Genomic DNA, 26,701 nt, shown 5'->3' with positions numbered 1-26,701 from the left:
TAATCTTTTCTTTCAATTGCTAGCAACTTGCGATTTCTTCAGAATAGACAATTGATTTAATATGGCTCCATAAATAAAAGTCAAGCGGAGTTAAGTCAGGAGAGCGTGGTGGCCAAGTATTGTTCTAGCACTACTAATCCAGCCTTGGTAATTGTAAGTTCGACCAATTGCGGGGAGACGTAATCGCGAGGAGAGACGTCAACGGGGGTCGTAAATCCCCGTTACGATTATAACAATCGACACCACGAATTGATCGACCCCTGATTTCCGTTGAGATAATAGGGGTGATTGAGTTTGTATAACACTGTGATTCACAGAATTATAAATTATATATTTCCAACACTTAGATTACACTGACGTACAGAAATAAATAGTTAACAACTTGTCGCACGAAGATGCGATAGATATGTACGCGAGAGCAGGGCTCTTATAATGGAAAGTAATGTATTAATGGACTTAGCACTATAATATATTTAGGAGAGAAGATGTATGTTCAACAACACCGAGAACCGACAAAAGATTTGCGTGAAGTATGCGACTCTCGCGCTATGTGTAGACTGCCGCGTTAGGCGTTAGTTTTTCGACTGTCTGTCGCTCTTTTTCTAATACGGAAGAAAAATTCGGTGTGGGTGTGCCCCTGTGCCTAAAGAACGCGGATTCGTTGTTCCCACTTTCGTTAGGAAAAGTGAGGGTAACGAACCGCGGTGTCGATTGGTCATGACCTGCACTACTGCTCGAAGGGATGAGTAGGGAGTCTCCTACCATCGTGGTGGATAGATGACTGTGTGCGTGAGAAAAACCTAGCTTGTTTTATTACAGGGCTATTCAGATTTTCCTAATGGGTGCATACCCGCTTTCTCCGTGTTTTAAGTGCGACTAATAAACCCAAGGACCTCTCTAAAAACCGACTGTGTTTCGAGAATATTTTTAAGCTTTAGAAATTCTTCAAGACAAACGGATTGAAGACACATGGCGAAACAATACAGGGAAGTGAAAGTTATGGTGGGTCCTTAGGTTTATTGAGGGTCGAAGTGACGTTACGCAGGTCGGTTGTTGTCCGGTCGCGCGGGCTGGCGTGCAGATGTTTTAGGCGGCGTAACAGTAATGTTGGTTTAAAGAATCTCTCACATGACGACTTAAATGTGGTGGTGCACCGTCTTGTTGAAAAATTAAACTTCCTCTAGTTCTCAGCATCTTCTAATAATTCCAGTAGTTTGTTTTGTAAGAAATCAAAATATGCTACTGACGTTACATTTCCTTTGGAAAAATATGACCAAATAATTATAGATGTCCGATTATGCCAGCCCGGACGTTTACGTTCCATCTTACTTGAAAATGTGTTTCAAGAATAGAGTGAGGATTCTCATTTTGCCAATTATGCATGTTATGGACATTGAACATGCCGTCCCTTGTAAATTTCGCTTCATCGGTCCATAAAATTTTTAACAGAAATTCTGCATCGTTGGCATGCTGTTGAAGCAACCAATGACAAAATGCCTTTCGCAAAATCTTATCATGAGGCATGAGTCCTTGTACTCTGATGATATGATAAGCATGTAAGTTGTTTTCATGCAGAATTTGAAGAATCGTGAAGCAACTAAAATTATACCTCAAAGAAAGGTTTCTTGCATTTATGTCAGGATGGTCCAAAACGTCCTTTAGTACTTGCTTTTCAACATTTACACTAACGCGTCGTCGACGACCACCATGTCGTCTAAGTTTTTCAAAAGAACCATATTCGTCGAAGGTTCGTTCTGCTCTTTGAATAACACATCTGTCAGGATGTCGACGATTGGAATACCGGTGTCTGTAATGATCAGCTGCGGCTGATGCGTTACCACCACACGCACCTAACGGAAGTATCATGTGCATATATTCCCGATTGCTGTAAGTAGACATGATGGTACACTAATAGGTACTGATAGTGGATAGCGATGAAAGTCGGATAGTAAGTTAATAGGTAGGAAAACACTTCGGTCACATTGGACGTGTTTGTCAACATAACGTCAATCGAGACAACGATTTACAGCGAGACCCGTTATAACGAGACGTGATAAAGAAAATTCAAGGTCGACTTTCTCGAAAACAAAACCTCAAACGAAAAATGTTTATTCTATATTTTCGACTTTTTTTTCGCGTAGAATCAGCCCCTTTCCACTTGTACCATCAGTTACCAACCATCCTATATTTAGATTTTCTATTGTTTAACCAGTACATCTGCTTCCTTTTTTCACGTATTCTGTTTATTATTGATTTTATGTGATGCTTCCATGTAAGGTGTGTGTCTAAATGTATTCCTAGATATTTGACTTGCTTTGTTTGTGCTATGCGGGCACCGTTCAGTTGGATATCTAGTGTTTTTCCACTTACTGGTGTTTGCTTTTATTTGTTTGTTTTGCAGCCACTTTTCTATTTTTGTAATGTGTTCTTGTAGTAGTGCGGCAGCCGTTTCTGGATTTGCGTGCCTCATTATTATGGCCGTATCGTCCGCGAACGTTAGTATTTTGCTGTGGACAGTTGTTGGTATGTCTGCCGTATATGGTGTGTATAGTATTGGTCCTAGGACGCTTCCTTGGGGTACTCCTGCCTTGATATCCTTAATTTCAGAATATGCATTACTTATTTTTACTACAAAGGTTCTACTGTTTAAGTACGATTTGAGTAGTTTGTAGATTTGTTCTGGAAATTGCTTTTTGAATGTCTGAAGAAGTTTTTCATGGTTAACTTTGTCAAATGCTTTTTCGATGTCAATATTTTGTCTTGCGTGAACCCCAAAAGAGAATAGTTTACCGCACGACGTTTATGAGATTGAAATTCTGAAGGTACGTCTCTTTTATCTTTTCTTATGGTTCTTACAACAGAGACTTTCGGATTTTAACTTGTAAACAAGTTCGCTTAATGTGCGATTTATAAACACTTGCATAGAACTGTCCGGTCAATAAGGTTATTTTCTTCCTGAAAGTACAAACTGGCACGGTCGAATTACGATTATTTTTTTTTTATGCAATTTGCTATTTCAGAAGTTAATTGCTGTAGATCCGTTAAAGTAACTCCAAATAATGTTTCTTCCGAGATTAGTATCTAATTTACTAATACTTTTTCTTGGGTTTCCGATGAAACTGCCCTGTAATCATTAAATTTTTTTCGAGCAGCTTCTGAAGCAGATGAAGCTTTTTCACTATATCTTCCGAAGTAGACTGAAGCACAGTTTTAGAAAAGTTTTAAAATTCGCTGAATGAAAAACTGTGTTGTCTCTGCTTTACGATTGATCTCCTGATGGCGCGACATTCGTTAAAACGTAACACCACTTATTGTTTGCATATAGCAGCTGTTATTTTAGAAGAACAATAATATAATAATAAAGCCGTTCAAGGCGTTGAGCTTTACAACATAGAAAAGTCATTGATATCGAAGAGGACTTTTCTACAATTTCACCTTTATTTCATATTTATTATTAATGGCTGGTAGAACGATATTAAAGCTTCTAATGAGATCGTCATCTATATTGGTTATGTTCGATGGTAACTTAGAAATTGAAAAAGATTTTTGCCACTGTTGCCACCGTTTGTTGTTCCATATTCTGACTTTGGAATGTCGATTACATTGTTCAATAAATTCTAACATTTTTTCGACTTTGCTTCCAACTTGTAATCTTTTATCAGCTAAACAACAATCTGCAAAAGATCAATTTGAAAAAAGATAGCAAATTTTTAAGTTTGAAGATGTTTTGAGTTCTTATAGTAACAGCTATCGAAAAAGTGCATTTCTAACATTTTACATACCAGTTGTTTACATACTTATACCAATTCTTCTATGATTTGAACGTAATATAATGATCGATATGATGCAAGAAAATTGCAATACGCATATTTAGACCCACATCTATTTCTTCTATGGATACCATTTTATTTTCAATTTCTATGTATTGTGTTAATTGATGAACATATAGGCCTATAAAAACTTCTATTTTTATTTTTGCTTCTCGTAAAACTGGATCTTTTAACTTTAAATATTTGAAGGTTGCACCGCTTTTACCTTTCTTTTTTTTGCGCGAAGAGGGGAAAATACATTAGGCATACTCACTCCATGAGTATGGGACCCGTGTCACTGAATTATGTGGGATTCGGCAAGATGGTAACGCCATACCCACTAAAAACCTCTCCTCTCCGCTCCTCTTTTGTGGTAGCATCAACTCCAGAACCGCCTTACGGCATTACTTCAGGGTTGGACTTAACTACGCACCGCTCTCTCATTCTTGAATCCCACACCTTCTTCTTGTTTCTCTAATTCTCCTCCTCTCTACGAATTTCTCTTGCGTCATTCTTGCTAACATAATTCTCCTGCACAAGGCCTGAAACCTTGCCCAGTCGTCCTCCTTCTTCGCCACTAGCTCAATTAAATTCTCCGTTGATAGTGGTGTGCCAACGTAATTTTCTAGTTCAGTCCTCTCACGTATCCACCTTGGGCAGTGGAAAAGCGCATGTTCCGCGTCATCGCCTTCAGCATTGCAGTCCCAACATCTGGACTGGTCCTCCTTATTAATCGTTTTTCGATATACATTACAAATTCCATACCCTGTCAGGATCTGCATGGCGAAGTGATCAATATTCCTCCTATACTTTCTAAATAAATATGCATCCGCTACCAATCGTTTCTTCCAATTGTCTTCTCTGTCAAATCGTCGCTCCATCTACTTCTCCATGATACGCTCCTCCACTGCCATAATCCTCTCTTGATAGACCGAGGCGGCTCCAGCTCTTGAACGGGTGTTGTACTACTCCTGCTGATCCACCTCTTTAATACGATACTTTTCCGCCCGCAGCTCTGCTTTAAAATATATCGGCATAGCGCTCGTAAGCAAGCACAGTGCCGAGCACATACGATAATTTTTACGAAGTTTTTCGTGACTTTCAATTTAATATGTAGCAAAGACGGATATGTACTGTTGCTATCTGTTAAAGTAGGATTCTATATCTTTTTTCGTTCAGCTCAAAACTTTGTCTTAATAGCCAAGTGTTGATGTTGCACATAGCAAGAATATTTCGTATACCCACTTCGAAGAATCATGAACAAAGATATAACTTTTAGATCTTCACATATATTTCAATTACATCTTCCGTAATTAATCTTTTGAAAAAACATTTTGAAAATTTCGAACGTTCATTTTTGTTTTTTATTGCCTGCAGTTGATGTCGATGGGTTTAAATACCTGTTATCTAGTCGAGATAGTCATCTCCATCTCTTGTCCTTCAAACAAATTGATGTCCTCCATCCAGGTGCATCGGTATCGACACGCGTTGCTTGTTGTCTCCCGATTCCAGTAGTTCTGCCGTTATTTTTAAGGATCAAACTACGTTATGTTTCGTTTCTCCGTAATGTTGGTTTGCTAACCTGAGCGCTTGGTGTTTTCTTGATAATTTCGTATTTTTATTTTGTTCACCCGCAGCTTGTAAATAAAGTCCCACGGGACCTGTTTACTTCTGTGATCACGAAGCTTCGTGTAGTAATTCAGGCCATGCCAAGTCGTAAATACGAATAAAGTAGCCGCGTACGACGGAATACATTCCATCAATGCTTGGTCTCTTCAAAGCGCACATATACTTGACAGAAATTAAAATTCGATTTTCTTGGACCCAGGACTTCGGATGAACAAATCTCATCCTTTCTTTGTGACGTATTTTTGAATGAAAAATAACCTTTTAGCGGCTTGTACTACAATTTTCTGGATACTCTGTGTCATGCTGAAGTTACCTGTAAGATCACATATCAACACATTTAATAGTTTTTTTCTGTTCCAACACAATGTATGCAACTTTTAAAAATATTTGCTTCATAGAAACAATTTATTGATCGAAGGGAATAATAGTCTCATTTTCTCGGCTATTTTACACAAGCTGTGTGTTATACGTATTACACGTAACATGTTAGGATAAAATAATTTTAAACTTCTTCCAGCTTCGAACATATACAAAATCAAATTAGTTACGAACAATAGTTTGCAGCAAATAGACATAAAAAATAACACATTTTTTGCGGAATTTACAAATCGTGCAACAGTCGTATGATTTTGTTTCCTTTGCAATTCTTTATAAACAAATGAATGAGGCGTTGAAGGCTGCCCTTTCACATAATGTTTAACCATTACGTTTACTTATGTAACTACAGATTTTATCCAACGATTATTTGATCAATTGAAATCCAAGTATATCTTCCCCTAGCGTTGACTTGCTAAGAATATTTCTATTTGCATATTTTTTCAAAAAATTTACCGGTATCACACAGTTTAATGTACTAGTCACCATTACTTTGCATAAATCAGTATAAACGTTATTTTTCCTTGAAATACTGTTATACCATGTGTCACTGCATACATTTTCTGATTTTACTTCAGCATTTCTGTTGTATACAACAGTATTGGTGTGCTGTTTTAATCGAGATTTTAGTTCACATGGAACCTAAATCACAAGATTAATAAAAAAAGGAAGACGTTACTTGCTTCCGGATACGTCGAAATAAACTAGTACTTTTATGGCGTTTACTACCCCAAGTTGGAAAATGTGGACGAATTTTGGATCTATGTTATTATCGTTTTTGGCTGAAGTTTTGGGATTCAGTGGTACAAAGTCGTATTTATGTAAAATTTGTATGGTATTTTACGCTTTACTTTGGCAATAAATTGGATTCTGGATCTTTCAATGAGTAGAGTTTCTGGAGTCACTGACTGCACGTGGATGGTGATCATTTTGGCCTATTGAGTCAAACGTGTTTGGTTACATGTTGCTCAACATTATCGGTGAGATCCACCTTGAAGAACAGTAAAAACTTCTCTCTTCGACTCGATCACATATCTTTTTTTTTAAGCTAGAAAAATTTACCCAATGTCCAGCTGGTCAATTATAAAGTACAGTACCGTAAAGTAAGTAAAGTAAAGTACAAATATAATAATAAAAAAAAACATCTTTTTGACTTTTACTTTCGAGAGCTTAAATTTTCCAGGCATTGCAGACAAGGAATATCCTTTTTTTCTCCGCTGAGAGATTCTCAATCTCTATAGTTCTCTTAGTTCTCTACTTCTTACCATATCCAATAAAATAGTAGCAATTATTATTCCAAGATAGATTATAAATACTGATGAAAGTAGCGCAAGTGTTCTAATATATTTAAAAACAGTTTCACAATAAATATTGCAATAGTTATTTACAAAAAACAAGGATTTATGCAATCGTTGACTTATCTTCCGACGATGGAACTCGTTCTTTCTAAATTTTTAACATCACAAGCATAAAAATTTTTTGCCAAAACAAATGAGATATATAGTATCGTCCAATACTGATTAATTGATATAAATTATCTTACACTTTTATTTGCAATATTTTATACATAACAATATTTCTCGCATTATATCGTACAATTTTAAATTACTCCCAGTGTTATAAATCATTCTGTGTGATGATTATGTAATTTCATTCTAATCGGTTGCAATTAGGTTATTGTTCGGTTATAGGTTGTGTTGCTTTAAACAAGAGACATCCTACCTTTTTTCATTGGTTACTTGTATTTTCCATTTCTTCCAGTAATATTCTTATTCGTTGTAGTGCGATCTGACACTACATTTAATGCAGACTACATCAGGATGCATGTTAAGGACTCCAAGGGGAAACGTTAACATGCTCTACAAGGGAAAATGTTACATATATTTTATAAATTATATATATTACGCACTGGGAAAATCGCTGTCATATGTTATAGAATATTATATGATTAATATTATATGAGATTTATGGAGGAAAACCTAATAGAATCTTGTTATATCTCTTATTAATTGCTATTGACGTGTTTTGATAATAGAGTAATAAAGTATAAGTCTACTCAATATTTTATTGTTTTATTCCTTAATGAATTTTGGAAAAAAGTCTTCCTTCAGGGAAAAGTTTTAAATAATAATGAAATTGACAGAATCCTGCTATTACAGTAAACAAGTAATTATACCGTCATAAAAGTTACAAAATTTGTTAGTAGAAATAGAAAGATAACAGTACAATTGCTTAGAAGTTCTATAAAATATAACACAAGTAAGATCAGAGAGCAATCGCATTGCCAAAAATGGATTTGCTAAAATAGTAGATCTTGCGATAAACCGTTCACCGCATTTTGCAGCGATGTAAACGTTTGGAACATCCGACACTGCAACGTCGAATATTATTCACATCTCAACGTAAAGAAAAGCGTATAGAATTCACGAAGATAGTGCACAATATGCAGTGTAGGAAACATTAAAAAAATGTTTTCCTTAGCGATGAAAAAGCAATCCGTCTAGATGGACGGAATTGTAGAATATACAAGAAGTTTCTAACCAACAGTAACAGTACTATATACTATATTGTAATTTGTGGTATGTCAACATATATTGGAAAAGCTATAACAAATCAGATTGGCCAATGACACAGCAACGTTTTGAGCTTGTAATATCTATTTATACGATGGGGAATTTGAATAATTTGAAAAACTCGTACTCAGAGTAATCAGACAATAAAAATAAATGGTGCAGTACAGAACGATTATTAGTAAAAAAAAAAAGAAAGAAAAGAAAACGCAAAAGCGAAAATATTAGGAACGATAAACTTGCATTTTAAAGTTTGAGACGGAAACGGAAGAAGATGCACGTGATATGCTTAAAACGTGCAAAAGAGAATATTATGATGGTTCCAATCTTTCGCTCGTGTACTCAAAACAGATCACCACGTGAACAATTTCTGAAGGAAATGTATCCAATTATTGCTGTCAGATATACAGTGCAATGCACATCAATTTTCTAATTATGAAGAGGAAATTTTCATTATTTCAATGGAAAAGGTTGTAAGATGCAAAAGCTTCTGGAAGAGAGTTGGTGAACTTCTCAAAAACATTCGAAAACTGGATATCTTAAACACGTCCGCACATTTATCTAGAAGTAGATAGTTCATGATACATTTATTACAAGCGTATTTGCATTTTGTTGCACAGAAAAATGCAATTCGCATAATTCAATCTGCAGTTGCTGAACACGAGCACAAAATTTTACCTCTTTGGCTACAAACGACACACTCCGTAATTACAATACTTTTCGTACCGTTGAATGCTATCTATAATAACATTATAGGTGGCAATAGAATCAATACGATACAATGCAACAGTACGTCCCAAACGCAACCGTGGATGCTTTGCCAACAGCTACGTTTTTCACTACAACACAGATGTCGAGCTCATTCAAATTATATAGTAAATGTCAGTATTATTTTACAAATAATGTAAATAATAAAAATAAAAAATAAATAGTTCTTAAAAGTTAATAATTGAATAATACAAGTATCTAATGCTTCTTTCTTCTAGGGCTGTTAGCGATAATTTTATTCATAAATTCTTCGAGATCTGCAAATATAAAATTATTGCACTCAAGACTGTCAGTAGACAACATGCAATCTGCAAATATGAAATTATTGCACTCAAGACTGTCAGTAGACAACATACAAAGAAAACCTTGAAGACACACAATAAAAAAAAAATTGACAGTCAACACAAACAAAAAGATCATTTAAGTAAAGACATATTTAGCGTTTTCACTCAAGGATGAATTTCTTGTATAAAAATTACAACTCTGCTTATAAGTGCAATTTCAACTTGGATTTAAGGATCCTGTAAAATATCCTTTTTAACATCTGAGTCTATTGAACAATCGTCCCATAAAAACTTCCTTATAATATATGAAGCATATTATCCTGAATATCGAGAAGCTTTTTGTGAAATGTTCTACCAATTTCTTAAACTCAACTCAGTTTGTGAATCTACTTAAGCAAATGTTGCATTGCATTACGCTAGTAAATTTAGATGCCAAAAATTTTATCTATATAAACGTTTCCTGAACTCGATGTATTTATTGCCGTTATGAAATATCTACATGCTCTAATAGGAATACTCTTGAGATAACGATACTTAAAGGAAAATGTACCAGAATTTCTTAAATCTATTTAATGACCGAGTGGCGAGTACGTATTGAAGTCGTGTACAAGTTTCCGCAAAAGTGACGACACGTTTGGACAAGATTGCTCGATGGGAATCAGTGAAAAAGATGAGGCTCTAAGTAGATGGGAAAAGAAGAGGGAATAGATAGAACACAAAAATCAAATATCACAGTCATCTGTGTTGGGTGACGATTAACTATACCGTCCTTGAAGAACATCGTAACAGATTCTAGTGTATTTGACCATATTGTATTTCGATGCATACTATTTCACCAACACTTATTCGTATAAGTACAGACAAAAGAACAGATACTTATCGTGATCTAAACTTCAGAAAGGAAGAACTTCCTGTGATATATTTTCGGAGCGGGAACATATATGAACCTGGGCCATGACCTCTCCATTGTTAAATTAAACAACGTTTAATCCAAACGAATTTTATATTTGAAAACGTGGCAAGTTAGATAAGGATGAAACAAAACGCAATTTTTAGAAAAAGGTGTTAATTTAAGCAGTGAATAGAATTAGTAATGATATAGTGTTATAAACAGTCATAGATATATCAGTTTAATAAAATGGAAGATAAGAAAAGCATGTTAGTCGCATTGAACGGAGAGATTCTTTCAACGTGATAATGTTCGATACAGTTAAATTTACTGAAACTATTATCTGTCTAAAAATATTCAAACCCTGAATTGGTTCGCACATTTATCAGATCTGAGTATTACAGGAAGTGTTCGGATAGAGTCAGTCAGGAGTGTTTTCACAGAAGGAAGTCAATCATTTCAAACAGTAAGATTAAATTAAATTATAAAGTTCTGGGAAAATAATACAATTTAGCAGAAAAATATTCGAAAACTGAGTATATAATCGAAATATAATAAATATCTTACAAGGGAAATAAAACATGAAATATTATAAATAACGAATAATATATTCGTTCTACAACATATATTGAATAATGTTTTATATAATTTTGTTACTTCCGGCTTACATTCTATTTATATTTTCCTCTATAATTTTCACAATGTATTTATGAATTAAATATATTCTCAGAATCTATGTCCTACTAGCGATTTTCCATATGTTCAATTAGGTGTGCAATATTGAAAATATATTAAAAATATATATATTTTATTTATCTACAGCTACAAACTAGAGTATCGAGCGTGTTATCTCTTTCCTACGGATTGCAAAATGATAAATTATAATTGATGAATTGATAAATTGTAAAAGCATCACGACTAATTTCACCAGTATAGCATCTATTCAAGATTTGTCAATCTTCGAACGTGCGGGATGTGACATCAATCACATCTCAACCTCCATCAGAGATAAGACATCGACCCCCGACTTTTGGACTTCTTTGAACACATCACCACCTTATCATCATAGCCTACACCAAGGCTGTGACGCACCTTAGTCCACATCAGAGATAGAATATCGACCTCCGACCTTCTCCACATCACTTTTCCACATCATAACTTACACCGAGCCCCTCAACATCCTCAAACCAAAACGTATATAAACCGAGACTTCACCCAACTCGGGCAGTTCTTGTTCTTGTTCTAGTTGCTGTTCTTATACAACACCCTTGTTACGGTTCAGTGTTATTCTATTATTGTAAGTGCCAAAAATTCTAATAAAGTTCGATAACAGAAAATTAATAGTTGGGTTACGACTCAGCTTTCTTTTCTCTTACAACCCAAGTATGCAGACGAACTGTTACGGTAGCGAACATGCGATAATAGAATGCCTGAGCGAGAAACACCCCAGCTTAATATTTACTTTATTGTGGATCCAATCTTCATCGGTCCCATTTATATAGATCTCGATCGTTCTGGATTATCTGTAACGTAGTGTAACGTTAAATAACGTCCATACAGGTTATTGTGTCTGTTATTGGTAACATCAGTCCCCAAAAGTTGGACATGTTCAAGAACACTATGTGCCAAATTTTTATGACCGTTGCTCGGTAATACCGGTAATTCAGGTTCTCAGACCCCACGAATTTTATCGCACGAATCTAAATAATCCGACTAAAGTCGTGTCATAATGATATAATAAAAAATATGAAAAAATGATATTTTTCTTAACCTGGTAATTCACTATCAGTTGGATGATGTCAAAAGATGATCATTGGGGTTTTTATTATTATATTATATTATTTATATGGGGTTTATTAAGGGACACCTTTATGTGTTTTATCTTCGGAGGGATCAGTTTTTATTACTTTACATATATATATGTCGGGTTCACATTAGAATTAGGGTTAGAGGCGTGAAACGAATCTTCGTTTGGATTACACGTTGTCGTTATGCAATAGAGAAGACATTGTTCTCGCACGTTCGCGGGGAGACACGATCTCGAAGAAGCGCGCCAACGGGAGTCGTAAATTCCCGTTACGATTTGCTAATCGACGCCGTGAATCGTTCGATCCCTTATTTCTTTTGGGATAATAAGGGTAGTTAAATGACAGATAACGCTGCTGCTAACAGGTTATTATATATTTTCACAAACTAACAACTTCGGTGTAACACAAAATGAATATTTGTTATGAGATGACTACGAATGAGTGCGACCTGAGTCTCTAGTCGGATTATCGCGTATAATGATGGATTTGTCGACTCACTGTATTCGAACTGTTGACTGCTTGACGAGATGCTTGATTGAGACTGACTGATCTTCGGGTGTAAACCCGGTCGAAGGATGTTGACTGTTCGAAGGATAGAAAATCAGTGATGTTCGGCATGGTATGATTTTAGATATTCATATTTAGATATTCCGCTTGCATGTTGAACTGCTCGTATTTGTCGATGCCTTCCCTTGTGAGCTTTAGGATGCCTTGGAACAGTTTTTCGCATTCTCTACGTATGCTGTTGGCCTTTGCTGGGGTCGGCATAATTAGTAATGTAGTTAAATTGTAGTTGTTCAACCTTTATTGTCCAGCCTTATTGTCTAACCTTATTGTTGAATGTCCAGCTACGGCGGGACGCTGCTTGGGAGCGTGTCTCAACCGATGGGTTATGCCTCTGTGGCGGATCGGTACCAACAGGATGTCGACAGGTCGAGGCATCAACGCGGTCGTAACACCTCCCGGGCGATCCGCGGGTACCAACCGTCAACACCAGAGGGCTACTAAGACGACAACGAGTCTGTCTGTCTCGCTAGCGGTCGAATATACGGGCGCATGATACAAATACCGCACCTAGCGAGACTTCCTCTACGTCTAAGGCAGGGATTACCGGGCATAACCTTACTGACGAGTCCATCGGTAGTCCCGGGACGAAACGCGCATTCCCTTTTCACACGGCAGGGCCACAACTACCGACAAACCTCTTCGAAGATGACGTTCCTGGCGTCACTGACTTCAATGGAGTGATAACACTTCCGATGCTGGTTTGATTTAAACACGTGGCACTATATGGTCACTGGTAAGTGCACCTTTCACTGGCACGTAATCCGGCTCGAAAGACCATGTATTTTCGACCATTTTCGGGGAGACGCAATCGCGAGAAAACACGTCAACGGGAGTCGTAAATTCCTGTTACGATTATAATAATCGACGCCTCAAAAAGATCGATCCCCTGATTTCCGTGGAGATAATAGGGGTGGTTAAGATAGTATAACGCTGCGATTAACAGGGTTATAAACATTATATTTCGAACACTTAAGAGGTACACTGATGAGTATGTCTAAATCGTAGACGATGATTTGGCGATTTGGACTCTTGCACTGTTATAACCGGCACTGATCCCACTTCTGATGTCGGGTTCGAATTAGGATTAGGATCAGGGGTGTGAAACGAATCTTCATTTGGATTACATATTGTTGTTATGCAATAGAGAAAACATTGACTACTGCAAATATCATTATTAGTACTGTGTGGATATTCCAGAATTGACAAGTAACCGCGGTGATTAGACACTAATGACAATGGTCTTAGGGTGGAAAACGAATCTGCGGTCAACGGGATAATAAATGTACTTTCTTCCAGAGTCTAAGTTGGACTCGATTTACTTGTCTACGATACAAGTATTACTAAACCAGCTCTTTGTTAAAACGTAAAATATTCACCGAGCGTAATGACGCTATGTAACTCGCTAATGAGACCTCATGAGAGAATGACTTTCCGTCGCGATGATGCTGTAGAGGAAAACTATGATGGGGTGTATTTAAGGACACTAGATCATCGGATTCATGGAGACATGTCTTCGTTCGGAAAATGAGGGAAATTGACGTTGCCGTTAATTGGACAATTTCCATGTTGGTGGTTAGAGAAGGATGCTAGCCGCCCTCGAGGGCAGCTTGCTAGCGGGAGGCGTCGTTCGTGAGAAAAAATAAAGTTCCTCTATCTTCCCGTAGTTGGAACAAAGACTGTTTGTCTGTTTAAAGGACATAAGTTAACTAAGTCTTAAGATTTGTAACGGGTCCTCGGGCTAGCTGAACATGTACCGTGGAGATGCGTTGACATCTGGTGATCGTCTTGCCCGAAGAATAGGGTCTGCGTGTGGCGAGTCACAGGACAGAAACCGTTGGAATGTTTACTGTCGAGTGCAGCTACAACTATTTCTTTTTAAGGAGAGCTATACTATTACCCCATACCTTTGTTAGACAAAACGTTTATCCCCTTGACCGCGGTACGTTCGACGACTGGTTGTCCCCTCGAGCCGAAGCTCACTATTACGAATATTGAACAAATGTAATCGGATTGACTAAAGAATCTAGATTATAATTTTAAGGGTTTTTCCCAAAGTTCCAAAGGGGAGGCTCTGATGTCCTTTCATCTCTGATATATATAATTATATAATGACGTAGCAAGTACCCGCCTTGACCAAAGGATAGATCCCGGACTACTCAAAGAGTCACTGGACGAAACAAACAGCTTTTCTTACAAAAGGTTTCAATGCTTTTATTATATTCATTACGTTCTAAGCACTGATGTAAACGTGCTTCCTGATACAGACTCGTTTTAATTGAATTTAATAATTCATTTAAGAAAAAATGCTTATTTAAAAAAAATAACAATTGTTATTTTATATTCGGATATGATTTTCTACTTTCATAAATACTTTTATAAATATATTCCTACTTTTATAAATTATTGACGTCCTACTACAGGTACCCTACCTGTTGATGAGGTATTAGCCTTCTTTCCTTCGTTTCTTTTTTCTTTTCTTTTAATAAATGAAATTTTGTTCGTTATTCATAATTATTTTTAAGAAATCTGTTTCCTGTATAGCCAAGGTTGACCATTTCAAAGATATTTTAAGTTTCCTTAAATTTTTTAGAAAAAATATGCATTTGATCCCATATTCTTCATGGAAAAATACGCAGTCGTTTGTATTTCTTTTGGCATTAAATTTTTCAATATTGATTGTAGATCTTTATTTTTATGAAAATCTGACATGTTCTCAAAATACAATCAAAATAAATAAAATCTCGATAGGAAGGAAAGAAATATTAAAAAATAATTCATATAGTAAATCTTAAAGCGTTTTTGCATTTACCAACGAAAAGTAAAATAGATTCTGTTACTTAGAAGAATAAACAAGAAAATAAATAAATATGCTATCAACTGGAATAAAGTATAGAGTAAAATAAATTATGACAAATGAAAACTAAGAAAGGAGAACTGAGCGAAGTCAAAACTTGTAACTACACACACAAACACACATGTGTACGCAGCTAAACATATTTGTATGTACAGAGTGTTCGGTTTAAATAAGTACCGTGGAAGAACTCAGAAGGGATTGAATTTATAAAAACAATGTTCTCATAAAAATTGTTTCATATTATTATATCAATATGGGTAATGTAACACTTACAACTGTACTTGGGCGGTACAACCCACTAAAGTCACTCCTATTATCCAAATATGAAGAACAGATTGTCCCATTGTAACAGACAGACTTGTATATGTAGACAACTATAGGAGGAGTAACTATTATATTAGCACTGAAGGTGAATATGAACACTGTAACGAACACTGTTTGTTTTGGCATTTCCTTCACCGATTTTATGTATATTACAGATACCACGAGAAGCTATTAGTTGCTTCAATATTGGGCATACTATAAAAGAAGTTTGGAGGCCACCAGAGGCTGCTCTGAGGTAGGTAAGGTACAACCATGAATAAATAAAGATGTGGCAAAACGAAACCGCTTTCAAATTCCTTTAGAATTACGTAACAAAATTAGAAAAATATCTATCTATGCTGAGGGCCATAAGTATTATGTCTATTTGTCATATGTTTCATAGGAAATTGTAACAAATATTACTTTATTTAGTGTTTTTCGTTACAAAGCATGTGTGATGAATTTATAATAAAATTACTAGAAAGTAAAAGCATGTAAAGTTATAATTTTGAGTTATAGCCCTGGACGCTGGAAAATAAAGTGTACAATTTATTTACCTTAGTATCTGCCTGAGCATTCTAAACCGCGAAGAAGGGACCCGATACCAACTCCTTAATTTCCTCGTCGATTGGCGACTCATGCACTACTTTTTGTTAGTTAAACAATCGACTAACATACGCATTTGCCGCTGCAATTAACTCCTTAAGGATTCCTTCCGGGCAAAAGACATTCCTTTATACTGACTAATTTCATATTAACAGTACAAAAGTTCAAAAGTCACCTATATCAATCGTTGCTGAGTAAATCCCCGACTAAATCCCCCCACAGTGGACCGCCTGATACTCAACAGGGATACCCTGGGACCTCTTTCAAATTGTTACTCTTTCGAATTGTCGTGCAAGTCCGAGGAGATCCCGGAACCTTCTCGACGTGACGACCTCTATGACCACCTAAGGCGGCGCAAGGCCGACCTTCGGCGCAGAACCCTACAAGGGTGAGAATTGCGAACATTACTTCTTCGCAATAGGAGCGGACTGCAAGGAACACCTGTTGTCCCCTCAGCATTGCTTCCACAACTGACGAGAGGCCCAAGCTCTCGCCAATCGCTAGTCGCAGGATATGGCTGAGGGCCTCCTACGCCGGACAAAACTCCAGCGATTACTGCGTCGTGTCCTCGTCCTCTCCGCAGTGGTGACAAGAATTTGTCACCTATCCTTCAATTTTCTGCATGTATTCCTCGAATACTCCGTGCCGGCCAGCACCTGCATCATCGAGAAGGATAACGGGAGCCCTCCGCGGCCCCTCCAGGCCACACAGTCCTATTTAGCGGCGTGGTAACCAGGGACCTGATCTTCGGCGAGTAGGTCGGAGCGCCACCGCTCCTATACCTCTCGCCTAGCTTCCCTCCGAACATCTCGAGCCACCTGCCCAGTGGGGGAGGAGTCCCTGTCCGAGCCCAGGCCCCTCAGGTTTTCGTACACTAATCGGAGTGCCAAGGCCTGCAACTCGATCGGAGGAGACATCGCCAGGACAGACGCCGACGCATAAGATATCGTCCGGTATCTCCTTATGATTCTAATGGCGATCGTCCTATGTAACCTCCTCAACAAAGGCAGACTGCGACGACTCGCCATCAGATCTCGTGTTGACACCGGAGCCCCGTACAGGACTCGGGAATGAACAACTTCCTCATATACACAAAGCACTCCGACCCCGGCCCCACCGATATTCGGCAGCAAGCCACATAAGGCGTTCGCTGCCGCCGCCGCCTTTGGAGACCAAGACCAAGTGCGGACCGAACATCCATTGACTATCAATAGTGAGACCCAGCTATTTCATCTGAAGCCCCCCTCGATATCCTCCCCGTTTATATCCAGACACAGGCCGGGTAGAGGAGCGCCCCTATGCCGCCAGTAGTAAAACCATATAGCCACCGACTTGGCTGGGGACACCCTCAGGCCCAGCCTGCGTATAGTACGTACGGCGCAAGCGACATTGAATAATCAATCTAGGTACTCATTCCCCGTTGCAACGTACTCTCTGAAAGATTTACCAGGTAAACTCTTTCTCTTCTTGCTGGTCAATTTCCTCGTCATCCCCGATAGAGATTAACTAGATATCGACGCTCCTTAGTCCAGAGCGTACACGTTGAAGATACCTATAAATGCACTAAGTTCATGATTATTTTTATATACTTTCATATGGACTGATCCGCTATTAGGTCTATAACGGACACTGCTCACATCGTGCATCACTATACTAATATTACTGATGAGATAAATTGAAAGAAAAAAATAAACACATTAATTTTAATACTAAATTCATGGAGTTGGGTAATGAATATTAATTGTTATAGAAAAGAACGTATAAATATATTTCCTTATCATTCGGTATATTATTTCCTAAATATAATAAATTTTCACGTTTCTGGTTGCCCACTTAAACCTATTCCATGTCCGATAAACTAGTGTATACTGATACAATACTTATGCAAAGTAATTTTTCGAGGTTTCGTTATCACTGATAGATCTCTTTCTACACTCATCCACTTATCATACTGCATCTTTTTTCAATTTATGTGTTCATACTATTCGTTACTTCATTGATAATAATCTGCATCGATTCTGCTAAAGTCGTTAAATTAATTCTGCGCGTATTCAGAAGTACATTATCGGAGCATTATTGATTATAACTCGTTTATCCTATTTTGAAGTATCTTATTTAATAAGTAAAGAATGGACATACAGGGAAAGGATTTTCCTATTGCCAAAATTCATTAATCAAATAATTCATTAACGGAAAATAAGAGAGAATGGATGCTTATATAATTAATATTTATAAGCAAGTAATGGTATCATAAATAATGTTAGTTTAAGAAGTACTTTACTGAAACACGCGATACTTATATTATTTTTAGAAGATGAATGCTGAATTTAATAATCTTTTTTACTTTTGTTTTTACAGATGATACATGTTATTTGATGTATAAACAGAGAAACTCGTGGATCAATTTTAAGGTACCAAATATATTTTAATACAGAAGTGTAATTATAAGTAAGAATACAATTTTAACTGGTCCAGATCCACACGCTAGCGGTATTACCCTATAACTGAAAACCCCGAAGCCAATGTCACGTAAAAAATAACTCTCGTGGTGATATATATAAAACACTTTATTTCTCAAGAGTCCCAGGCCCTTTGAGTACCAATATTACAATACTCAAGTATCGGCTTGCAATTCAGACTGGCTTGGCCGTCATTATTCGGAGTCTAAATACTAAGCGAGAACAATGGAAATGGTGGAGGGGATATTATTCTTGGAAGTTCTTTATCAGGGTGGCGAGGTATCAACTGTCCGGAGGATATCTAGAGGTGGTCACCTAAGGTGACGTCAGGGTAAAAGATTTTGGAGTTACACTCCCCCCTCCTTAGAATGAACTTAGTCCTCGAAGTTCCTTCTCCTCTTTAAGATGGATGAGTTGGAATTTTGGTTACGTGTGAATCGTTGCTGGTGCTGGGCACAGGTACCACCGGGGTGTATATGTTAATAGGTGCCGGGTTGATTGGCATCAGAGCGCTGGCTGGTGGACTGTTATTTGTCATATTTCGCTTGATTTTACAGCAGAATAAATGGAAACACAATTTTGGCATTCCTATTCTGTTGAGGAAGTATAAGCATATGAGAGCAATGGATAAATACCCTATAATTTGTAATATAAATATTCCCCATGATTTAACTTGATCGATTCTATGAGCAAAAGTTAGTTGATTCGTTCGATCATTGATTTTATCCAAAGTGCTTTTATATCCGTAATTATCGTTAATAAGTTTCGAAATTTTCTCTGGTTTATTTAGTAAAATAGTCCAATCTGAATCATTGATTATATTGACTGTTTTGATTTTAATCTCGTAAGAAATTTCCTTGCTACTACCACTGATTCTCATATGATTATTCTTGTACAATATGTTTACAGTTTTATTGGTTTGTAACAAAGATGGTTTCTCTAGTCTAACAATTCGATGTGTCTTTTCCTCTAAAATGCTCAGTTCTATCGGTCTTTCTGGTATAGCCATAAAATGATTCTCAGCATTTAATGGAATGAAAGATATAACTTCAATGTTATAAACTACTACTTTATAGAATTTGACAGTGTTTTCTACGCTTAAAATTTCAGAGTTACAATAGTGCTTTTCTCGACGGTCGTGTATCGGCTGAATTTGTTTGCAAATGTAAAAATCAGATATAGAACGGCACTGCTTATCCAAGTAGTTTTGATTGGCATTGATGTAATTTAGTCCTGACGTTAAGAATATCGGATGAACTACTAAAGGTGCTAAAAACACTTTGTTCGTGAGAGGTGGTATGGGATATATCTGCTCTATATCCCATTCCATGTCTATAATTGTTTGTACCGAAATTAAAAAAAAAACTTTCTTTTGTCGAGTAAGCAATGTGAGTTCTGAGATATCTAAAATATTTTGAAAATCTTCTTCCTTTGGTATAAAAGCGTTTCCTACTGTTTTGCTACCTAGTACTTGGACGTAATTGTTAATAAAAGTTCTGTGGTCAACAATCTGTGGGTTTATTATTCCTTGTTTTCCTAAGATGATTAAATTGAATATTTCGTCGATTTGGAAATGTAAGTCTGAGAGTGAGCTTTCTAAAGCTATGACTTTCATTAAGGTGATTTCGTTTTTGTTAAGCGTTATAAGTTCGTTTGTTATACCTGTGTCTACTTGTTTCAGTTATTGGATGACGTCGTTATTTAAAATTCGTTTAATCAAAGCTGTCTGATCGGCTATTATGGCTTTTAGACTGTTACCTTCTTCAAAGAGTTTGTATATATTTTTGTTAATTTCATCTAGATCGTTTGAGTCTAGGGTTCCAAAAAGAGTTTCACTAATAGATCCTATAGGTCTATTAGTCCTCGTCTACTTCTGAGCTAAGGATCGTAATTTGATGCTAAGTGTTCTGACAATATTTAGTTTTGCTTGTAAAGAGCGTATTTCTGGTCTCGCAATGACTCCTAACTTCGGCTACTCCCTTTTCAGTATATCTTACTTGTTCCAATACAGTACTAATATCTATTCCTATAATAACGTTCGCTATAAAGATATGCTTTGGAAATTTTTTCATGAAATATTCCATTATTATCAATAGGCGTTATTTTTAGTCCGTTAAGGGTGGTAATGCCGATGGCAAGGGAGATTGTCCTGAAAAATAAGGTTTTATTCTGTTACGGTGGATTTTCTTAACTCGGTCTCTAATAAGAATCTCATAATACGGTGTCTTGACTGACTTAATGACGTAGGGTCCTAACTATTCGTCGTCTCACTTCTGACACCACAAGTGGAGCTTGTCCGAGATTGAATAAGACAGAGACGAGACACTTTAACGGAGCTATTTGTGCTAGAGTAGAAAAAGAATAAAAAGGGCAAACGTTGAAGACGAACGATTGTCGGGCGAGGAGGGTTTAACGCTGGAGGAGCTGAGGAGTAAGCTCGCACAGATGAATTTGCCTATATCTGGTGCGAGGTCAGTGTTGGTTGCCAGGCTGAAGGGAGCGTGTAGGGCTGGCCGATCTACTCCTTAGGAATCGAAGTGTGGCGAAGAACCAACAACCTAAGACCTAAGGAGCAGGCAGAGAGCCGAACGCAATCAAGAGGGAAAGGAAGACCTCGAGAAGCTGAGGACGAAGGAGTTGAGAGCGCGCCTCGTCAGCTTGGGGTTAAAAGTAACGGGAAGACAATCCGAACTACGCGCACGGCTACAGACGACCCTAGAAGGAAACGATGTATCGTTAGATGAAGAATACGACAACGTAAGCGAAGACGGGGAAGATAAAAAAGGCGTGCGAGAATACAGGAGAGGCGGTTTATCAGAAACGCGATGAGTATCATCAAAAGATATGCGTTGGTTCAATATTGAATCTCAAAGACGTAGAGAAATCATTAGAGAAATTCAGCGGGGATGATCTGCTGCTGTAAATCAGTGTGTAGAAGACTTCGAAAAAATGGCAGAAGTGTGGGGTTGGTCAGACGCCCACATGGTGGCCTACGCCAAGAAATAACTCGCAGGCTCCGCTCAAGCCTTCGTGCGACAAGAACGATGCACGAAGTCCTGGGCAGAGCTAAAAAAGGCGCTGAAGGATGAATTTGAGAATGTAGTAAGTGACCAGTAGATATATCGCGAGCTATCGCGTAGAAAGAAAAAAGCAGATGAGAGTCTGCAGCAATATATGCATCATATGTGCGGGATTGCAAAAGAAGGAAGGATTGATACACAATCCTTAATAGACTACATTATTCAAGATATTCCCGACGAGGCCGCGAATAAGACTGTGTTATACGGAGCTAGGAACATTGAACAACTAAAATAGCGTTTTAAGCGCTACGAGTCGATAAAAAGATATATGGAGGTGAGGACGAAATTCGAGGAGCAGAAAAATAGTAGAGTGAAGTCGATGGCAAAGCTGACCAAAACCGAAAGGAACAAGGAACCCAGTCGATCTGGAAATGCGAGGAAGGCGCGACGCTACAATTGCGGTGATGCGGAGCACGTGTGTGCAGAGAGTCCGAGTAAATCGAGAGGACCTAAGTGCTTCAAATGTAGGGAGTACGGACACGTCGCATCAAAGTGCGACAATCTGGGTGAGTTTTCAAAAAAAAATTTGTAGCGTGTTTCGATTGTTACAAACAAGGCGTGGTAAGGATGTCAAAATCGAAAATTTCGAACTGAGCGCGCTGATAGACACTGGTAGTGAGTTGACTCTAATGCGAGCAGATCAACATGGAAAAATCGGAGCGCCCGGATTAAGTCGGGAAATCATTGGATTTCGCGGTGTCGGTTCCGGAAGAAATTTTACGCTCGGGAAATTTTCGACGAATATTGTTATAGACAATGAGTCGTGCTGTATAACGATACACGTAGTTCCAGACACAGTGATGCAACATTCGTTCATTATTGGCGCAGACTTTTTGGACACTGTTGAAATAAGTATAGTAAATCCCGATGAGTGTCCGGAAGTCCTTAAAATAGATGTAGAGACACAGGCGAGTGAGGCAGATTTGTCCCACGTTACGGGCATGCAACATAGGCAGGCAGTGGAAAATCTGATCAGAGATTATAGAACGTGTTATTACAAGATGATCTTCCAGTTTACGAAAGGCCGCGAAGACTATTTCCACAAGACAAGGTCGAAGTCGATAAACAAATCAAAATGTGGCTGGAAGACGGAATAATACGCCAGTCACATTCCGATTATGCCAGTCCGATCATTTTAGTCAAAAAGAAAGATGGCTCGACTAGAATCTGTATCGATTACAGACAGCTAAATCGAAAAGTAGTGAAGGACAGATACCCGCTGCCCTTGAACGAAGACCAATTAGATTCGTTGCGCTGCTCGAGGGTATTCAGCATTCTGGATCTCAAGAACGGATTCTTTCATATTCCTGTTGGGGAAAGTAGTAGAAAGCATACGGCATTCGTAGTCCCCACGGGCCAGAAGATACCATTTGGATTATGTAATTTGTCAGCCGTCTTTCAGAAATTTATAAATGCGGTTTTTAAAGAGTTGATTGCGACGGGGGTTGTTCTAACGTACATGGACGATCTGACTGTGCCGTCGACTGACCTTTCGAGTGGAATTGAAAAGCTAAGATCGGTATTGCATGTCGCTAGCGAACACGGACTACTCATAAACTAGAATAGGTGTCGATTTCTACAGACAAGGATAGAATATTTGGGCTACATTGTCGAAGGCGGTAACGTTCAGCCATCGGAATGCAAAACCAGGGCTGTCGCTAATTTTTCGGAGCCTCGGTCCGCTAGAGATGTTCAGAGTTTCCTTGGTTTAACGGGATATTTTAGAAAGTTTGTGCCCCGATATTCTATCATTGCGAGACCATTGTCGAATCTGCTAAGAAAAGATGTTCTGTTCAGGTTCGAGTTGCGCGAGCGAGAAGCCTTTGTAAGGCTGAAAGCAGCGCTGAGCGAGAAACCGGTGTTGAAGCTGCACTGCGTGGGGGCGGAGACTCAGCTGCATACAGATGCGTGTAGTGTGGGATGCGGTGCAATTTTATTGCAACGCGACAGTGAGGACGGCGCTTTTCACCCTGTGTATTACTCGAGTGGAAAGACTTCGCCGGCTGAGGAGAAATACACCAGCTATGAGCTTGAAGTTCTGGCCATCGTGAAAGCGTTAAGGAAATTCCGTGTTTACCTGCTCGGTATTCCGTTCAAAATCGTTACAGATTGTCAGGCATTTGCATTAACAATGGAGAAAAGGGACTTGTGCGTACGTGTTGCGAGGTAGGCGATCATTTTAGAGGAATTCGACTACAAGGTGGAGCATAGACCGGGGAGTAGTATGATGCATGTTGATGCGTTGAGGCGGAATCCGCTACCCGAAGTCATGCTGATACACGAGGACGAGCGAGGGATCGTTGCACGGCTAAGGAGCGCGCAGCTGCAAGAAGACGACCTGCGGCAGATCCGAGACACCATCGAACAACATGAGGCCGACGGGTACGACCTAAAGAACGGTATTTTATACCTAGATATAAGGGATACATCGTTATTGGTCGTGCCAAAGTCGATGCAAACTCAGGTGGTTCGACGAGCTCACGAACGCGGTCACTTTGGCACCACTAAAACAGAAGCGTTGTTAAGGAGGAATTATTGGTTCAGAGGAATGCGCGAGAAAGTGGAAAAGGTAGTGCGGAGTTGTATCGATTGAGAAAGCAAGGAAAACAGGAGGGGTTGCTAAATACCATCGACAAGGGAGAATTGCCGCTCGACACCTACCACATCGACCACCTTGGACCCTCTACAAAAAAAAGTTATCGACATATCTTTGTATGGGTGGACGCGTTCACAAAGTTCGTCTAGTTGTATCCCACCAAGCCGACGGGTTCTGCCGAGGTTATTAGTCGCTTGAGGAAGCAGTCTGCGAATTTTGGCTATCCGAGGAGAATCATCTCCGATCGCGGGACAGCATTCACGGCCGGCGCCTTTGAAGACTTCTGCAATTAGGAAGGCATACAGCACGTTGGGACTACAACTGGGATCCCGCGGGCAAATGGTCAAGTAGAAAGAGTGAACCGGACGCTTATTCCACTGCTGACGAAGCTATCTGCGCCAACGCCGCACAAGTGGTTCAAACACCTGGAGACAGCGCAGAGGTATTTAAATGCAACTCTCAATGTAAGTACGAACGCTGGTCCGTTCCAGTTGTTATTCGGAACACGAATGAGGATGCGAGACGATCTACAGATCAGGCAGCTAATCGAGGACGAACAGGCCGCGGTGTTCCAAGAGGAACGAGATCAGTTGCGTGCAGACGCAAAGAGACGGATCGAGGAGAAAAACAAGCGGACGTATAATAAGAGACGCAGGAAGGCGACAGCATACAGGACGGGAAATCTAGTGGCGATCGAGAGGACGCAGGGCCGTCCCGGGCTAAAGCTGCATCCGAAGTTCCTTGGACCGTATTGGGTGGTAAATGTCCTGCGAAGTGACCGATACATAATGCAGCGAGAGGGCATAATGTTGACGATAGTGATGTAAGTGCGAGCAGCGATGATGAGCACACCTGAGTGCAGATGTGATTGTCAGGGAATGTCGTATCGTAAAAGAAAAGAGTTTGATTAGAGGTCGGTTGAAAATCGAAAAAAACCCGTGTCATCGTCCTTCTGTGGTTTGTTTACATTGAAGAGCGCCTATGTGACTAAAGACACCTAGTTCTTGCAAAACATGAGCGTGCAGAGATACGAGAAAAACAATAAAGAGCGCTAGAGCAGAAGGACGGTTACGGATTCAAGGAGCGATAACCGAGAGGTCAGAGTATGCGAGTCGAAAATTGAGTGTGTTGCGAGAGTCAGAGTTGATCGAGACATCGAAGAGTAGAGTTGAGAGAGCTAATCGAGTCGTCGAAGAGTAGAGTCGTTAGAGTTGTTTGAGTTGCTAGTGAGAGAGAGAGAGAGAGAGAGAGAGAGAGAGTGTTAGATTCGTTGCGACGAGAGTTGCCAAATAACTGTAAAGTTATTTGAGATAGATACGAGTATCGCATTTAGTTTCAGTTAAATAAACACCGTTTTCTGTTCAAGTAATACCTGTATAGTCAATTCATTATTAATAGATTGTAAGTAATCGGGAAAAAATTTATATCTTAATTTCCACGACACTACAAGTGTCTTCCGTCCGATGACGACGTGGGAGGGATTTATGATCATTGTGAAGGAGTATACGATCTCTTTCCTTAAATAAGGTTTGAGTTTTAATGATTTTTCTTTTCTCATCTCTCCTATCTCTCTTTCTACTTTGTTCAAGAGTGTTCTTCGCTATCATTCTATATTTTTGCAATTGCTTTTGCCATAATGCAAACATTTCATCGTAGGTATATATGGAAGTTCGGGATACGGAACATGGAAGGTTAGCTTTTCTTCCAAATGTTAGTCCGTAGGGTGAAAATCCAGTTGCATCGTGTGTCGCGGTATTATACCCTTAGCAAATAAAGTCTAATACCTGATCCCATTCTTTATTAGGATCGCGTAGGCTTGTGCGAATCATGTCTTTTACTGTGGCGTTTGTTCGTTCTAAGGATCCGTTAGATTGAGGATGAAAACTAGTGGTCTTTATATGTTTGATTTAAAATGCTTCTTCGAATTTTTCCATTAGCTCGCTTATAAAGTTGTGCTTGGTCTGTTAGTATTGTTTTGGGTGCTGAGAAGATGTAAATGTAGTGGTATAGTAGTGCATCGATAATTGATTCGGTTCGTTGTGTTTTCAGTGGTACTAAAACGAGATATTTTGTTAGATCGTCGTGAATTGAAAGAATATTCAGA

The 26,701-nt window shown here is 38.6% G+C and overlaps 1 long non-coding RNA gene across 1 annotated transcript; it reads left to right on the top strand.

The window, feature by feature from the left end:
- The first annotated feature begins 22,680 nt into the window (after positions 1-22,680).
- LOC117213327 lies at positions 22,681-23,879 on the top strand. The gene is made up of 3 exons (XR_004488630.1): positions 22,681-22,843; positions 23,053-23,058; positions 23,799-23,879. It is a non-coding gene; the product is annotated as an uncharacterized LOC117213327 (long non-coding RNA).
- The last annotated feature ends 2,822 nt before the right edge of the window (positions 23,880-26,701 follow it).

The sequence above is a fragment of the Bombus bifarius genome, unplaced genomic scaffold, assembly GCF_011952205.1.
Source record: "Bombus bifarius isolate JDL3187 unplaced genomic scaffold, Bbif_JDL3187 scf7180000008683, whole genome shotgun sequence".
Classification (NCBI taxonomy): domain Eukaryota; kingdom Metazoa; phylum Arthropoda; class Insecta; order Hymenoptera; family Apidae; genus Bombus; species Bombus bifarius.
The sequence above is the reverse complement of the archived record's forward strand: the minus strand, read 5'-3'. Positions and strand labels throughout refer to the sequence as shown.